Source organism: Lipotes vexillifer, unplaced genomic scaffold, assembly GCF_000442215.2.
Source record: "Lipotes vexillifer unplaced genomic scaffold, Lipotes_vexillifer_v1.1 scaffold1184, whole genome shotgun sequence".
Lineage (NCBI taxonomy): Eukaryota > Metazoa > Chordata > Mammalia > Artiodactyla > Lipotidae > Lipotes > Lipotes vexillifer.
The window spans coordinates 90,761-108,265 of NW_006772772.1; the positions used below are offsets into that span (position 1 = coordinate 90,761).

General features: G+C 38.3%; 1 non-coding gene across 1 annotated transcript; it reads right to left on the reverse strand.

Annotated features, from left to right (window-relative positions):
* Nucleotides 1–16,640: 16,640 nt before the first annotated feature.
* Nucleotides 16,641–16,712, reverse strand: TRNAE-UUC (transfer RNA glutamic acid (anticodon UUC)). The gene has a single exon. It is a non-coding gene; the product is annotated as a tRNA-Glu (tRNA).
* Nucleotides 16,713–17,505: the final 793 nt, after the last annotated feature.

Sequence of the window (17,505 nt, forward strand, 5' to 3'; positions counted from 1 at the left end):
GTTTTATAACAAGTTGAGAAAGATATACATATACATATGTTCCCATATCTCTTCCCTCTTTCATCTCCCTCCCTCCCACCCTCCCTTTCCCACTCCTCTAGGTGGTCACAAAGCAATGAGCTGACCTCCCTGTGCTATGCAGCTGCTTCCCACTAGCTATCTATTTTATGTTTGGTAGTGAATATATGTCCATGCCACTCTTTCACCTTGTTACAGCTTACCCTTCCACCTCCCTATATACTTAACTCCATTCTCTAGTAGATCTCTGTCTTTATTCCTGTCTTACCCCTAGGTTCTTCCTGACATTTTTTCTTAGATTCCATATATATGTGTTAGCATATGGTATTTGTCTTTCTATTTGACTTACTTTGCTCTGCATGACCGACTCAAGGTCCATCCACCTCACTATAAATAACTCAATTTCATTTCATTTTATGGCTGAGTAGTATTCCATTGTATATATGTGCCACATATTCTTTATCCATTCATCCGATGATGGACGCTTACGTTGCTTCCATCTCCTGGCTATTGTAAATAGAGCTGTAATGAACATTTTGGTATATGACTCTTTTTGAATTATGGTTTTCTCAGGGTATATGCCCAGTAGTGGGATTGCTGGGTCATATGGTAGTTCTATTTGTAGTTTTTCAAGGAATCTCTATACTGTTCTCCATAGTGGCTGTACCAATTCACATTCCCACCAGCAGTGCAAGTGTTCCCTTTTCTCCACACGCTATCCAGCATTTATTTTTTCTAGATTTTTTGATGATGGCCATTCTGACCGGTATGAGATGATATGTCATTGTAGTTTTGTTTTGCATTTCTCTAATGATTAATGATGTTGAGCATTATTTCATGTGTTTGTTGGCAATCTGTATATCTTCTATGGAGAAATGTGTATTTAGGTCTTCTGCCCATTTTTTAATTGGGTTGTTTGTTTTTCTCATATTGAGCTGCATGAGCTACTTGTAAATTTTTCAGATTAATCCTTTTTCAGGTGCTTCATTTGCAAATATTTTCTCCCATTCTCAGGGTAGTCTTTTCGCCTTGTTTATGGTGTCCTTTGCTGTGCAAAAGCTTTGAAGTTTCATTAGGTCCCATTTGTTCATTTTTGTTTTTATTTCCATTTCTCTAGGAGGTGGGTCAAAAAGGATCTTGCTGTGATTTATGTCATAGAGTGTTCTGCCTATGTTTTCCACTAAGAGTTTCTTCGTTTCTGGCCTTACATTTAGGTCTTTAATCCATTTTAAGCTTATATTTGTGTATGGTGTTAGGAAGTGTTCTAATCTCATATTTTTTTATGTACCTGTCCAGTTTTCCAAGCACCACTTATTGAAGAGGTTGTCCTTTGTCCACTGTACATTCCTGCCTCCTTTATCAAAGATAAGGAGACCATATGTGCGTGGATTTACCTCTGGGATTTCTATCCTATTCCATTGATCTATATTTCTGTTTCTGTGCCAGAACCATACTGTCTTGATTACTGTAGCTTTGTAGTATAGTCTGAAGTCTGGGAGCCTGATTCCTCCAGCTTCATTTTTGTTCTCATGATTGATTTGGCTGTTCTGCGTCTTTTGTGTTTCCATAGAAATTGTGAAATTTTTTGTTATAGTTCTGTGAAAAATGCCAGTGGTAGTTTGATAGGGATTGCATTGAATCTGTGGATTACTTTGGGTAGTAGAGTCATTTTCACAATATTAATTCTTCCAATCCAAGAACATGGTATATCCCACCATCTATATGTTTTATCTTTAATTGCTTTCATAAGTGTCTTATAATTTTCTGCATACAAGTCTTTTGTCTCCTTAGGTAGCTTTATTCCTAGATCTTTTATTCTTTTTGTTGCAATGGTAAATGAGAGTGTTTTCTTGATTTCACTTTCAGATTTTTCATCATTAGTGTATAGGAATGCCAGAGATTTCTGTGCATTAATTTTGTATCCTGCTACTTTACCAAATTCATTGATTAGCTATAGTAGTTTTCTGGTAGCATTTTTAGGATTCTCTTTGTATAGCATCATGTCATCTGCAAACAGTGACAGCTTTACTTCTTTGCTGAATTGGATTCCTTTCACTTCCTTTTCTTCTCTGATTGCTGTGGCTAAAACTTCCAAAACTATGTTGAATAAGAGTGGTGAGAGTGGGCAACCTTGTCTTGTTCCTGATCTTAGTGGAAATGCTTTCAATTTTTCACCATTGAGGATGAAGTTGGCTGTGGGTTTGTCCTATATGGCCTTTATTATATTGAGGAAGTTCCCACTATGCCTACTTTCCAGAGGGTTTTTATCATAAATGGTTGTTGAGTTTTGCTGAAGGCTTTCTCTGCATCTATTGAGTTGACCATATGATTTCTCTCCTTCAATTTGTTAATATGGTGTATCACATTGATTTATTTGCATATATTGAAGAATCCTTTCTTCCTTGAATAAACCCCACTTGATCATGGTGTATGATACTTTAAATGTGCTGTTGGTTTCTGTTTGCTAGTATTTTGTTGAGGATTTTTGCATCTATGTTCATCAGTGATATTGGCCTGTAGTATTTTTTCTTTGCAACATATTTCTCTGCTTCTGGTATCAGGGTGATGGTGGCCTCATAGAATGAGTTTGGGAGTGTTCCTCCCTCTGCTGTATTTTGGAAGAGTTTGAGAAGGGTAGATGTTAGCTCTTCTCTAAATGTTTGATAGAATTCGCCTGTGAAGCCATCTGGTCCTGGGCTTTTGTTTGTTGGAAGATTTTTAATCACAGTTTCAATTTCAGTGCTTGTGATTGGTCTGTTCATATTTTCTATTTCTTCCTGATTCAGTCTTGGAAGGTTGTGCATTTCTAAGAATTTGTCCATTTCTTCCAGCTTGTCCATTTTATTGGCATAGAGTTGCTTGTAGTAATCTCTCATGATCTTTTGTATTTCTGCAGTGTCAGTTGTTACTTCTCCTTTTTCATTTATAATTCTATTGATTTGAGTCTTCTCCCTTTTTTTCTTGATAAGTCTGGCTAGTGGTTTATCTATTTTGTTTATCTTCTCAAAGAACCAGCTTTTAGTTTTATTGATCTTTGCTATCGTTTCCTGAATTACTTTCTCAATTATTTCTGATCTGATATTTATGATTTCTTTCCTTCTGCTAACTTTGTTTTTTTTTTTTTTTTTTGGTTTTTCTTTCTCTAATTGCTTTAGGAGAAAGGTTAGGTTATTTATTCGAGATGTTTCCTCTTTCTTAAGGTAGGATTGTATTGCTATAAACTTCCCTTTTAGAGCTGCATCCCATAGGTTTTGGGTCGTTGTATCTCCATTGTCATTTGTTTCTAGGTATTTTTTGATTTCCTCTTTGATTTCTTCCATGATCACTTCGTTATTAAGTAGTGTATTGTTAAGCCTTCATTTGTTTGTATGTTTTACAGATCTTTTCCTGTAATTGATATCTAGTCTCATAGTGTTGTGGTCAAAAAAGATACTTGATACAATTTCAATTTTCTTAAATTTACCAAGGCTTGGTTTTTGACCCAACATACGATCTATCCTGGAGAATGTTCCATGAGCACTTGAGAAAAATGTGTATTCTGTTGTTTTTGAATGGAATGTCCTACAAATATCAATTAAGTCCATCTTGTTTAATTTATCATTTAAAGCATGTGTTTCCTTCTTTATTTTCACTTTGGATGATTTGTCCATTGGTGAAAGTGGGGTGTTGAAGTCCCCTGCTATGAATGTGTTACTGTTGATTTCCCCTTTTATGGCTGTTAGTATTGTCCTAATGTATTGAGGTGCTCCTATGTTGGGTGCATAAATATTTACAATTGTTATATCTTCTTCTTGGATTGATCCCTTGATCATTATGTAGTGTCCTTCTTTGTCTCTTCTAATAGTCTCTATAGTAAAGTCTATTTTGTCTGATATGAGAATTGCTACTCCAGCTTTCATTTGGTTTCCATTTGCATGGAATATCGTTTTTCCATCCCCTCACTTTCATTATCTATGTGTCTCTAGGTCTGAAGTGGGTCTCTTGTAGGCAGCATATATATGGGTCTTGTTTTTGTATACATTCAGCCAGTCTTTTTCTTTTGGTCGGAGCATTTCATCCATTTACATTTAAGGTAATTATTGATATGTATGTTCCTATTACCATTCTCTGGATTCTTTTGGGTTTATTATTGTAGGTCTTTTCCTTCTCTTGTGTTTCTTGCCCAGAGAAATTCCTTTAGCATTTGTTGTTAAAGTGGTTTGGTGGTGCTGAATTCTCTTAGCTTTTGCTTGTTTGTAAAACTTTTAATTTCTCCATCAATTATGAATGAGATCCTTGCTCAGTAGAGTAATCTTGGTTGTAGGTTTTACTCTTTCTTCACTTTAAATATGTCCTGCCTGTCACTTCTGGATTGCAGAGTTTCTGATGAAAAATCAGCTGTTAACCTTATGGGGATTCCCTTGTGTGTAATTTGTTGTTTTTCCCTTGCTGCTTTTAATATGTTTTCTTTGTATTTAATTTTTGATAGTTTGATTAATATATGCCTTGGAGTGTTTTTCCTTGGATTTATCCTGTATGGGACTCTCTGTGCTGCCTGGACTTGATTAATTCTTTCCTTACCATATTATGGAAGTTTTCAACTATAATCTCTTCAAATATTTTCTCAGTCCCTTTCTTTTTCTCTTTTTCTTCTGGAACCCCTATAATTCGAATTTTGGTGCATTTAATGTTGTCCCAGAGGTCTCTGAGACTGTCCTCAGTTCTTTTCATTCTTTTTTCTTTATTCTGCTCTGCAGTAGTGTTTTCCACTATTTTATCTTCCACGTCACTTATCCGTTCTTTTGTCTCAGTTATTCTGCTATTGATCCCTTCTCGTGTATTTTAAATTTCATTTGTTGTGTTGTTCATCATTGCTTGTTCCACCTTTAGTCCTTCTATGTCATTGTTATATGTTTCTTGCATTTTCTCTATTCTCTTTCCAAGATTTTGGGTCATCTTTACTATCATTATTCTGAATTCTTTTTCAGGTAGTCTGCCTATTTCCTCTTCATTTGTTAGGTCTGGTGGGTTTTTTTTTCTTGTTCCTTCATCTGCTGTGTGATTTTCTGTCTTCTCATTTTGCTTATCTTATTGTGTTTGGGGTCTTCTTTTTGCAGGCTGCACGTTCATAGTTCCTGTTGTTTTTCGTGTCTATCACCAGTGGCTAATGTTGGTTCAATGGGTTGTGTAGGCTTACTTGTGGAGGGGACTAGTGTCTGTGTTCTGGTGGATGAGGTTGGATCTTGTCTTTCTGGTGGGCAATTCCATGTCTGCAGATGTGTTTTGGGGTGTCTGTTGACTTATTATTATTATAGGCAGCCTCTCTGCTAATGGGTGGTGTTGTGCTCCTGTCTTGCTTGTTGTTTGGAATAGGGTGTCCTTCACTGTAGCTTGCTGGTCATTGAGTGAAGCTGTGGGTTGGTGTTGAGATGGAGATCTCTGGGAGATTTTTGCTGTTTGATATTACATGGAGCTGGGAGGTCTCTTGTGGACCAGTTTTCTGAAGTTGGCTCTCCCACCTCAGAGGCACAGCACTGACTACTGGCTGCATCAGCAAGAGCCCTTCATCCACATGGCTGAGAATAAAAGGGAGAAAAAGTAGAAAGAAAGACAGAAAGAAGGAGGATAAAAGGAAATAAAATAAAGTAAGGTAAAATAAAATAATTAAAAATAAAAAGTAATCATTAAGAAAAAAAATTTAAGTTAAAAAAAACGGACAGATAGAACTCTAGGACAAATGGTGAAAGCAAAGCTATACAGACAAACTCTCACACAGAAGCATACACATACACACTCACAAAAAGAGGAAAAGGGGAAAAAAATATATATCATTGATCCCAAAGTCCACTTCCTCAATTTTGGATGATTTGTTGTCTATTCTTGTATTCCACAGATGCAGGGTACATCTAGTTGATTGTGGAGATTTAATATGCTTCTCCTGAGGCTGATGTGAGAAATTTCCATTTCTCTTCATTTTAACACAGCTCCCGGGGTTCAGCTTTGGATTTGACCCTGCGTCTGCATATAGGTCGCTGGAGGGCGTATGTTCTTCCCTCAGACAGGACGGGGTTAAAGGAGCAGCTGATTCGGGGGCTGTGGCTCCCTCAGGCTGGGGGTAGGGAGGGGCACGATGTGGGGCAAGCCTGAAGAGATAGAGGTCGGCGGGGCTTTGCACCAGCCTGAGGCTTGCTGTGCATTCCTCCAGGGAAGTTTTAACTGGATCCCGGGACCCTGGCAGTGGCGGGCTGCACAGACTCCCGGGAGGGAGGTGTGGATAGTGACCTGTGCTCGCACACAGGCTTCTTGGTGGTAGCAGCCGCAGCCTTAGCATCTCATGCCAGTCTCTGGGGTCTGTGGTGTTAGCCGTGGCTCATGTCTGTCTCTGGAGTTCCTTTAAGCTGTGTTCTTAATCCCCTCTCCTTGCACACCAGGAAATAAAGAGGGAAGAAAATGTCTCTTGCCTCTTTGGCAGGTCCAGACTTTTCCCCGGACTACCTCCCAGCTAGCTGTGGTGCACTAACCCCCTGCAGACTGTGCTCACGCTGCCAACCCTAGTCCTCTCCCTGCGCTCCTACAGAAGCACAAGCCTCAGCTCCCAGCCCTGCCCACCCCCGGGTGAGCAGACAAGCCTCTCGGGCTGGTGAGTGCTGGTTGGCATCTATCCTCTGTGCGGGAATCTCTCCACTTTGCCCTCTGCACCCCTGTTGCTGCAGTCTCCTCCGTGGCTCCGAAGCTTCCCCACTCCGCCACCCGCAGTCTCCGCCCATGAAGGGGCTTCCTGGTGTGTAGAAACCTTTCCTCCTTCACAGCTCCCTCTCACTGGTGCAGGTCCTGTCCCTATTCTTTTTTCTCTGTTTATTCTTTATTCTTTTGCCCTACCCAGGTACGTGGGTAGTTTCTTGCCTTTTGGGAGGTCTGAGGTCTTCTGCCAGCATTCAGTAGGTGTTTTGTAGGAGTTGTTCCACGTGTAAATATATTTCTGATGTATCTGTGGGGAGGAAGGTGATCTCTGCATCTTACTCTTCCTCCATCTTCCCCGTCTCCCTTTCTATGTATTTGTTTTTTACGTTATATAGGAACAAAAAGAGAAGTTACAAACTAAAAATAAAATACTATTCGCTTTTATATGTACCATTGTATCTACTTTTACTGTTTTTCTTCATTCCATCATTTTATTTTAATTACTCTGTATTATCCTTTCATTCTAACCTCATTGCCTCCATATAGAATTGTGTATGTTAGGTCTACGAGTAATGAACAATGCCCCAAACCCAAGTTTTTTTTTTTTTTTTTCTTGCGTTATGCGGGCCTCTCACTGTTGTGGCCTCTCCCATTTGCGGAGCACAGGCTCCGGACGCGCAGGCTCAGTGGCCATGGCTCATGGGCCCAGCCGCTCCGCGGCATGTGGGATCTTCCCGAAACGGGGCACGAACCCGCGTCTCCTGCATCGGCAGGCGGACTCTCAAGCACTTCGCCACCAGGGAAGCCCCCAAGTTTTTATTTATCTGGGAATTTCTTATTTTTTTAAATTTTTGTATTTTTTAATTGAATTAGAGTTGACTTACAATATTCTGTTAGTTTCAAGTGCACAGCATAGTGATTCAGTATTTTTTCAGATTATATTCCATTATAGGTTATTAAAAGATAATGGGTATAGTTCTGTGTGCTATACATTAAATCCCTTGTGCTTATCTATTTAAAAAAATATTTTATATTGGAGTATAGTTGATTAACAATGTTGTGTTAGTTTCAGGTGTAAAACAAAGTGATTCAGTTATACACGTACATGTATCTATTCTTTTCCAAATTCTCTTCCAATACAGGTTGGTGCTTATCTATTTTATTTATAGTAGTTTGTATCTGTTAATACCATACCCCTAATTTGTCCATCTACTATTCCCTACCCCTTTGGTAACCACAAAATTGTTTTCATTTTTTGTTAGTCTGTTTCTGTTTTGTATGTATATTCATTTGTATATTTTTAGATTCCACATATAAGTTATATCATATAGTATTTGTCATTATCTGACTTATTTCACTAAGCATAATATTCTCTAGGTCCATTCACATTCTTGCAAATGGCAGTATTTCAGTGTTCAGTGTTTTTCATAGATGAGTGATATTTCCTTGTATATATATATATATATTTATATATATATATATATATACTCATATATACATTAGTGTATATATAATATAATACATAATATATAATATTACATTATTAGTGTATTTAGTCCTATCATCTGTTGATGGGCACTTGGGTTGCTTCCATATCTTGGCAACTGTAAATAGTGTTACTATGAACATTGGTGTGAAATTGTATTTTCGAATTAGTGTATTTATTTTTTCTGGATGTATACGCAGGAGTGGAGTTGCTGGATCATACAGTAGTCCTATTTTTAGTTTTTCAAGGAATTTCCATACTGTTTTCCATGGATGCTGCATCAATTTACATTCCCATGAACAGCATACAAGTGTTCCCCTTTCTCCACATTCTCTACAGCATTTATTATTTGTAGACGTTTTGATGAACGCCATTCTGACTGATGTTAGGTTATACCTCACTGAGTTTGAATTGTATTTCTCTAATAAGTGATGTTGAGCATCTTTTCATGTTCCTTCTGGCTATCTGTATGTCTTTTTTGGAGAAATGTCTATTCAGGTCTTCTGTCCATTTTTTGATTGCATTGTTTCTTTTTTGATATTGATCGGTATGAGCTGTTTGTATATTTTGTATATTAACTCCTTGTCATTTTCATGATTTGCAAATATTTGCTTCCATTCCATAGGTTGGCTTTCCATTTTGTCTATGGTTTCCTCTGCTGTGCCAATGCTTTTAAGTTAAATTTGGTCCCATTTGTTTACTTTTGCTTTTATTTCCACAACTCTAGAAGACAGATCCAAAAAAAGTATTGCTGCAATTTATGTCAGATTGTGTTCTGCCTGTTTTCCTCTAGGGGTTTTATAGTATCCAGTCTTACATTTAGATTTCTAATGCATTTTGAGTTTATTTTTGTGTGTGGTGTTAGAGAATGTTCTAATTTCATTCTTCTACCTGTGGATATGTAGTTTTTCCAATACCATTTGCTGAAAAGACTGTCTTTTCTCCATTGAATATTCTTGCTTCCTTTGTCACAGATTAATTGACAAAACTGTATGTGTTGTTTTCTGGGCTCTCTTTTCTGTTCCATTTATTTAGGTGTCTGTATTTGTGCAGGTACCACACACTTTTGATAATTGTAGCTTTGTAGTAAATTATGAAATCTGGGAGACATAGATCCAACTTTGTTCTATTTTTCTCAGGATTTCTTTGGAAATTTGTGGTCCCATATAAATTTTAGCAATAGTTTTCCTAGTGCTCTGAAAAATGTCCTGGGTATTTTCATAGGAATTGAATTAGATCTGTAGATTTCTTTGGATAGTATGTCCACTTAAGTAATACTGATTCTTCCAGTCCAAGAATACAGGATATTTTTTCATTTCAATGACTCATCTGCAGTTTCTTTTGTCAATGTTTTATAGATTTCAGGGCATAGGATGTTAACCTTCTTGGGTAAGTTTATTCCTAGGTATATTTTTGATGTAATTTAAAAACTATTTTTTAAGAAATTCCCTTTCAAATACTTCATTATTAGTGTATATAAATGCAAAAATTTCTGTATACTAATCTTATATCTGGCACCTTTGCTCAATTCATTTAGTAGTTCTAAAATATTTGGGTATAAACTTTAGGGATCTCTATACAGAGTATCATGTCATCTGCTAATAGTGACAATTTTATCTATTGCCTTCCAATTTGGACCGTTTTTATTTCTTATTCTTTTTTGATTGCTGTGGCTCAGACTTCCAATACTGTGTTAAATAGAAATAGTGAGAGTGGGCATATGTACCATGCTCTTAAATCCAGCAGGAAGGGTTTCAGCTTTTCACCATTGAGTATTGAGTTGGCTGGGCGCTTGTTGTATGTGGCCTTTATTATGTTGAGATATGTTCCCTCTATAACCAGTTGGAAGAGAGTTTTTAATGTGAATTATGTTTAATTTTCCCCAATCCTTTTTCTGCATCTATTAAGATGATCATGTGATTTTTATCCTTCCTTTTGTTACTGTGATGTATCCCATTGATAGATTTGTGGATATTGAACAATGCTTGCATCCCTGGAATAAATCCTACTTGATCATGGTGTATGAACCTTTTTATACATTGTTGATTTAGGTTTGCCAATATTTTGTTGAGGATTTTTGTATCTATATTCTTCAGAGATATTGGCTTTTTTATTTTTTTTTTTTTTTTTTTTTTTTTTTTTTTTTTTTTTTTTTTTTTTTTTTTTTTTTAATGGTTGTCTTGTAGAATGCATTTAGGAGTGTTCCCTCCTCTTCATTTTTTCTTTGGAATAGTTTGAGAAGGATTGGTGTGAGTTCTTCCATTAAAAGTTTGGTAGAATTCCACAGTGAAGCTGTCTGGTCATGGACTTTTGTTTCCAGGGAATTTATTTTTATTACAGATTCTATTTCACTTCTAGTGATCAGTCTGTTCAAATTGTCTGTATCTTTCTGACTCAGTCTTGGCAGGCTGAATGTTTCTAGAAATTTTCCCATTTCTCTACGTTATCAAATTTTCTTGTCACATACTGTTCATAATATTTTCTTATTATTCTTTTGTTTCTCTGTGGTAATGATTGTAATTTCTCCACTTCCGTTTCTTATTTTGTTTTTTGGGACCTCTCTTTTCTTCGTGGTGAGCCTGGCTAAAGTTTTGTCAATTTTGCTTGTTCCTTAAAAAAGCTCTTAGGTTCATTAATTTTAATTTTTCTTTTTTTTTTTTAGGTTTCTATTTTATTTCTTCTCTGATCTTTATTATGCCTTTCCTTTTGCTGACCTTGGGCTTTGTTTGTTCTTCTCTTCCTTATTCTTTTAAAGGTGGTAGGTTAGGTTGTTTAGTTGAGATGTTACTTGTTTCTTGAGCAAATCCTGTGTCCCTAAGAACTTCCCTCTTGGAACTGCTTTTGCTGCATCCCATAGGTTGTATAATGTGTTTTCATTTTTGTTTTTCTTGAGGTATTTTCTGATTTCTTGTCTGATTTCATTGTTTACATTGGTTTTGTAGCAGAAAAATTTTTTAGTCCCCACGTGTTTTTTCTTTTTCCACTTTTCTTTCTGTAGTTGATTTCTAGTTTCATTCAGTTGTGTTTGGAAATTATGCTTGATATAATTTCTTTCCTCTTAAATTTGCTGAGGCTTGTTTTGTGACCTAGTATGTTCTCTACCCTGGAGAATGTTCCATGTGCACTTGAGAAAAGTGTATATTCTGCTTTTTTTGTATGTTGTGTCCTGTAGATAGCAATTAAGTCCAATTGGTCAGTTGTGTCATTTAGGACCTCTGTTGCCCTATTAATTTTCTGCCTGGATGATATGTCCATTGCTATATCATCAATGGGCTATGAAAATCTCTTCCTATTATTGTCTTATTGTCACTTTCTCCCTTTATGTCTGTCAGCATTTGATTTATGTATTTAGGTGCTCCTGTATTGGGTGTGTGTATGTTAACCAGTGTAACATCCTCTTTTTTATTGTTCCCTTCATCGCTATACAATGTACTACTATGTATTTCATTATATCATTTGTTTTAAAGTCTATTTTGTCTGATATGAATATTGCTACCCTCACTTTCTTCTCATTTCCATTTGCATCAAATATCATCTTCCATCCCCTCACTTTCAGTCTGTGTGTGTTTTTCACTCTGAAGTAAAACTCTTGGAGGCCTCATAATTAGCAGGTATTGTTTTATTATCCAATCAGCCACTCTATATCTTTTGATGTAGCATTAGTTCATTGACATTTAAGGTGATTACTGACAGGTATGAATGCATTTCCATTTTGTTACTTGTCTTCTCTTTTGTTTTGTTTCTGTAGTTCTTCTCTGTTCTTTTCTTCTTCTTTTAGTTTCTTCCCATGTGGTTTTATGATTTTCTTGAGTAGAATGCTTGTGTTCCTTCTCTCTTGTTTGTGTGTATCTATTGTAGGTTTTTGGTTTGTGGTTACAATGGCATTTATGTATGTTGACCTGTAACTGTATCTACTTCCTTTAAACTAGTAATCACTTAATCTCAAACATATTCTAAATGATCCACAATTTTTACACCTCTCCCCTACATTTTGTGTTTTTCACGTTCTATTTTACATCTTCATGCTTATCCTTTTACTGTTTCTTGTAGTTATAATATCTCCTACAAATTTTTTTTTTGTTTTTTTAATCTATGTACTGACTTGGTCGAGTGATCTTTAAGCCTTACTATATGTTTGCCTGTCCTACTGAGATTTTGCTTTTTCTATAGATCCCAGCTTGTTTTGCATTTAGAGAAGACCCTTCAACATGTCTTTTAGGGAAGGTTTATTATTGGTGACTTCTTTTAGTTTTTGCTTGTCTGAGAAATTGTTTATCTGTCCTTCTATTCTAAATGATAATCTTGCTGTGTAGACTATCCTAGGTTGCAGGGTTTTCCCTTTCAGGACTTTGAATATATTATGCCACACCCTTCTGTCCTGCAACTTTTCTGCAGAGAAATAAGCTGATAGCCTTATAGAGGTTCCCTTGTATATGACTCTTTGCACTTCTCTTGCTGCATTTAGAATATTCTCTTTATCTTCAACTTTTTGCCATTTTAATTATAATACGTCTTGGTGTGGCCCTGTTTGGTTTCATTTGTTTGGGAGCCTCTGTGCTTCCTGTACCTCAATATCTGTTTCCTCAGGAGTTAGGTTTCAGAAGATTTCAGCCATAATTTCTTCAAATACATTTTTAATCCCCTTCTCTCTCTCTTCTCTTTCTGGTACATTTTATATTATCCCATAGATCTTGTATCTTGCTTTCACGCTTTTTTCATTTGTTTTTCTGTCTGCTCTTTTCATTGTGTGATTTTCATTTTTTTCTGCCTCCCTGATCACTTATTCATTCTTCTGCATCTCTTGATCAGCTATTCATTGCTTGTAGATTACTTTTTATCTCAGAAATTGAATTATCTATTTTCGATTGGGTCGTGTTTATAGTTAATAGTGTCTTGTTACAATGATCTGTGTTTATATTGGTAACATTTCTTAATTCAGTTAACATTTTTATCATCTCTTTTTGGAACTCAATGTCTGGTAGACCGATGATCTCTGTTTCTTTATTTAGTCTCTCAGGGTTTTCCTCTTGCTCTTTTAATTGGGGGTTGTTCCTGTGCCTTTTTATTTTACTAAACTTTCTCTGCCTCAATGAATTTAGGTGAAACAGTTATGTATTGTGGTTTTGAAGGCATGTTTTCATTTGCGAGTGTCCCTGTGTAGACTGCATGTGTCCAATATCTTTGTGTGAAGGCTGGTTTTGATGTGAACGCCAGCCATGTCTTTCCTCAGGATGTGCTGAGCACTATCACCTTGATAGGGAGTGTGCCTGGTGTTGGAGGATCTAAAGTCTGTGCAGGGTATGAGGCAGGATTTCCTTTTCGCTCCATGGCTGTTTCCACCCTCTCAGTGGGAGGGGGGTCTGCTCCACAGTTGCTATAGCAGAAGTCCTAAGGGTTGGCATTGAGCAGGTTCTGTCTCCTCTGAGTGAATGTGCTGCTCCAAAGAGGGGAGTGCTGATGTTACGTGAGGCTCGTGTGCTCACAGAGGTCTGATGCATTGTCTGTGTAGGTCTCCATATCTCCACTCAGATGCAGCCCAAAGTTGTGTCCTTCCCCCTGTTCTGGGCCTCCCAGATATGGTGCAATGCTGTGGTATGGAGTAGGTAGAGCTGGAGCATTTGCTAGGCTTGGGCTTGTGTTCAGGGCCTTGTGGTAGCAGGAACTGAATTGGCTGCACTACTCTCTGAGATCTGAGCTGCTTCTGTGGTGCTGATTGAGTCAGTGTCAACATTGGTTGCTGTCACCTCACCCACACAACACCCCAGGACCCCAGCCTCCTCTCTGTCCCTAGATCCCACCTTTTCCAAGGACCTGTCTTCCTCAGATCCAGTACCAATCTGTAGCTTAGAGTGGGTGGGATCAGAACGCTTTCTCATATGGGAGCAGTGAGCAAGGTGTGGAAGTCACAGAGTTTCCTGAGGCACCACTTGAGTAAGTGCCAACAATGGCCAGCACTGATCCACTTGACCACAAACCTGGTCTCTGGCCTGTCCATGTGTAGCTAGACCAAGTCTTTTTTCCAGGTCCTGTGTAGCCCAAATCCCATGCCAAGTTTCAGTGTGGAAATAGCAGCCCCAGGGTGTTCACCCCTTTGATTGGGGAGTAAGGTGATGTATCAACCACTAGTACAAAGTTTTCTACACCCTATTTATTGTCAGGTCAGTGCTCACATTCTATTTGCAAGTGGAGTCTATCCTTTTCCCTCACTTATATCCATCTAAGCACTTCTTCTAGCAGTCAAGTGTCTTGTCTCTTTCGCATAGCACCCCAGGACAGGGGCATGCAGTCTTTGGCTCAACCTACTCACTCCCTAATGGTCTGCCCATGTGTACTTTCTCTTCCTTTCAGATCTTTCCCAAGGGCAGAAGAACCAACCCTATGTCTTTTTTCCATCCTACCCAGTCGCATGGAAATCTTTCTTGCAGCTTTTATATATAGGAATTATGTCATTTTCATCTTTTTTTTCTTTTCCCATGATAATTGTTCCACACGTAGATGTGTTTTTGATGTGTATATGGGGGGGCGAGGTGAGCTCCATGTCCTCCCATTTCACTACCTTTATCTGACTCCCTCTTCTTATTTCTTTTATATATAGTAGTTTGTACCTCTTAATCCCCTACCTCTATCTTGTCCATGTCCTATACCTTTTCCCACTGTGAATCACAGGTTTGTTCTCAATGTGTGGGAGTTTCTGTTCTTATGTAGTAGCTTGTTTTATTTTTAAGATTTCACATGTAACTGATAACATACAGTAATTCCCTTTGTCTGATTTATTTCACTAAGAATAATACACTCCAGGTCCATCCATGTTGTTTTAAATGGCATAATTTCATCCTTTTTTTATTACTGGGTCATATATGTTTATATATGATATAAACCACAGTTTCCTTATTCAGTCATCAGTTAATGGACACTTAGGTTGCTTTCATATCTTTGCTATTAAGAACAATGCTGCTATGAACATTGGGGTGCATGTATCTTTTCAAATTACTGTTTTTGTTTTCTTCAGGTAAATACCTAGGAGTGGAATTTCTGGACCATATGGTAATTCTATTTTTAGTTTTTTTTGAGGAAACTCCATACTGTGTTATCTAATGAGTACTCCTATTTATATTCCCACCAACATGGTACTAGGGTTCCCTTTTCTCCACATCCTTGCCAACATGTTATTTGTGGTCCTTTATTTGGTCTTTATTTTCTCTCTGATCTTTATTATTTCCCTACTTCTGCTGTGTTTGGCTTTCGTTTTTGTTGTTGTTCTTCTTTTCCTAATTCCTTTTATTAGGGATGTATTAATTTAACTAAGTTTGAAATTCATGCATGCTGTAACTACACAAAGCATGAACTCTCTGTGGCTCTTTCTGGGTTTATCTTGTTTGGAAATCTCTGTAATTCCTGTACCTGAAAATCTGTTTCCTCCTTCAGCTTCAGGGAGTTTTCAGCCATAACTTCACCAAATACATTTTCTACATCTTTCTCTCTCCTTCTGGGACCCCTATGTGAATGTTAGTATGCTTGGTGTAGCCTTAGAGGTCCTTTAAACTATCCTCATTTTTAAAAATTTGTTTTTCTTTTTCTGTTCTGGTTGGGTTATTGCCATTATTTATTTATTTTTTGCGGTACGTGGGCCTCTCACTGTTCTGGCCTTTCCCGTTGCAGAGCACAGGCTCTGGACGCGCAGGCTCAGTGGCCATGGCTCACAGGCCCAGCCGCTCCACGGCAGGTGGAATCTTCCCAGACCAGGGCACGAACCCGTGTCCCCTGCATCGGCAGGCGGACTCTCAACCACTGCACCACCAGGGAAGCCTTATTGCTATTATTGTACCTTCCAGATTGTTTATATATTTTTGTGTGTCACCTAGTCTGCTAATTCCTTGTAGTGCGTTTTTCATTTCAGTTACTGTATTCTTCATTTCTGACTGGTTCTTTTTATATTTTCTAGATTCTTCTTAAAATTCTCATTTAGTTCATCTATTTTTTTCCCTAAGTTCAGTTAGCATATGTATTACTAATGCTTTGAACTCTTTATCAGGTAAATTATTATTTTTTTAAAAAAATAATTTATTTTTGGCTGTGTTGGTTCTTCATTGCTTGCAAGGTCTTTAGTTGCAGTGAGTGGGGGCTACTCTTTTGTTGTGGTGCACAGGCTTCTCATTGCAGTGCCTTCTCTTGTTGTGGAGCAGAGGTTCTAGGCATGTGGGTTTCAGTTGTTGTGGCACGTTGGCTCAGTAGTTGTGGCTCATGGGCTCTAGAGTGCAGGCTCAGTAGTTGTGGCACATGGACTTAGTTGCTCTGTGGCATGTGGGATCTTCCTGGACCAGGACTTGAATCTGTGTCCCCTGCACTGGCAAGAGGATTCTTAAGCATTGCACCACCAGGGAAGCCCTCAGGTAAATTATTTATCTCTGTTTTGTTAGTGTTATTTTTCCTTGATTTTTTTTTTCCTCCTCACACTGCATGGCTTGTGGCATCTAATTTTCCTGACCAGGGATTGAACCTGGGCAATGGCAGTGAAAGTGCCAAATCCTAACCACTAGATCACCAGGGAACTCCCCTTTGTTCTTTCATTTGAAACAAAATCCCATCTTCTCATTGTGTTTAACTTTCTCTAACTTTATGAAATTAAACAGTTACCTATCTCAGTCTTAAAGGGCTGTCTTTGAGTGGGAGTGTCCCTATGAAGTCTGCATGTGTCCAGTGCCTTTGTTGGGAGAGCTGGATCTAAAGTGAGCATGGGTCACATCGTTCTTTGTGGTGTTCTGGCAGCTACCACCTTGGTAGGAGGTAGGGCTGGCAATGGAAGGGTTAAAACCCAAGCCATGTGTGAGCTAGGACTTCTCCTCTGTGAAATGGTTGTCACTGCCCTATCAGGGGTGGAGTCTGGCCTCCAAGTGTTGGATCAGAAGTCATGAGGTTTAGTTCTGAGCTGGTTTTATTCCTTCTAAGTGTGCACTCTCCCCTTGGCAAGGGCACTTCTTCCCTAGTGGACAGTAGTGCTGGAGTAAGAGGGGCTCGAGTGCACACCTGTTGTGTGCTGGGGTGCATGCTGGGATAGTCCCAGCAAGCCATTCAGAGCCCTAGGTAGTTTACAATCTTCTGCCTCTGTGTATTCACTGTCAACAGCTGCCCTCACCCCATTTAGAGGCAGAGCCAGGTCTGAGCTTGCTCTGTTTCCTCCAAGTGCATGTACCCCCTCCCCAAGCAATGGCACAGTCACCCCAGCAGAGAGCAGAGCCAGAAGAAGAGGAACTGGAGGATGTGCTCAGTGCAGGCCAGGGTGCTGGGATGGTCCCAGCAAGCCAGTCAGAGTCTCAGGTAGCTCCCAATCTGCTGATTCTGAA